The following is a 913-nucleotide window of genomic DNA, read 5'->3' as shown; positions in this document are numbered from 1 at the left end:
GGGAGTCCAATGCCTTAACCACTATACCACCTGCTGGCCCACAGGGGTACATTCTTGAAAATCTGACATAATTTAAACCTTGAATTAAATTAAATCCTGGCCACACCACAATCCCTTCTCCTCCATTCTCCTTTCAGGATCTTGGGCATGCATGCACACGCACCCGGTGTGAGTTTTAAGCTACCGGGTCCGGGACACGAACCGCGTTCAACTACATGGGAGTCCAGCGACATAGCCATTACGCTAACTGCTTTTCCCCCAGGTGAACATTTGAAACCATGTAGCATTAGTATAAATAGCATTGGTCGTTCCATCTGTTGGTCAACTTTAAAGCCACATAAAACACAATACTTCTATACCTGCCCTTGTGTATCCCACTGAAGGACTTCTCATTGAGAGAAGAATCATACTTCCTGACTCCTTCTTATGGTTGGTCTCCTCACTAACTGTACTATGATGGCCTTGAGAGTATGTCAATTCTTCTCTGAGCTCTCATTGCCTAGTATAGGCTTAACCCAGAGTAGGATATCAGTACAGGTAGGAAACTAGTCCAGATAGCCAGGTGGAGCTCCTTGGGGCTCTGGTAGGGCCTGAAGCACCATTCCTCTGTCAATTAAAGCATGGGACTGAAACAGGAACTCATACTAGGCGATATGTACAGGGAAGACAATCAGAAGCCTAAGTACAGAACACCACAGGTGAGACTCCTTGAGCCAAAGATCCAAGCGTCAGAAACACTAGCCAAGGCAATTGCTTGTGCTGTAAGCAAAAGGAACAAAGAAAGAAGGTTGGACATTTTGTGAGAAAGGAAATAGAAACAATGTCAGAAACAGAGACATGCTCCCAGCAGTGACATCCCCAAACACCTTGGTTGAGGATAATGCCACAGCTATCCTAACCAGTCAGTTTGCAA

The sequence above is a fragment of the Tupaia chinensis genome, unplaced genomic scaffold (assembly GCF_000334495.1).
Source record: "Tupaia chinensis unplaced genomic scaffold, TupChi_1.0 Scaffold149666_1, whole genome shotgun sequence".
Lineage (NCBI taxonomy): Eukaryota > Metazoa > Chordata > Mammalia > Scandentia > Tupaiidae > Tupaia > Tupaia belangeri.
The sequence above is the reverse complement of the archived record's forward strand: the minus strand, read 5'-3'. Positions refer to the sequence as shown.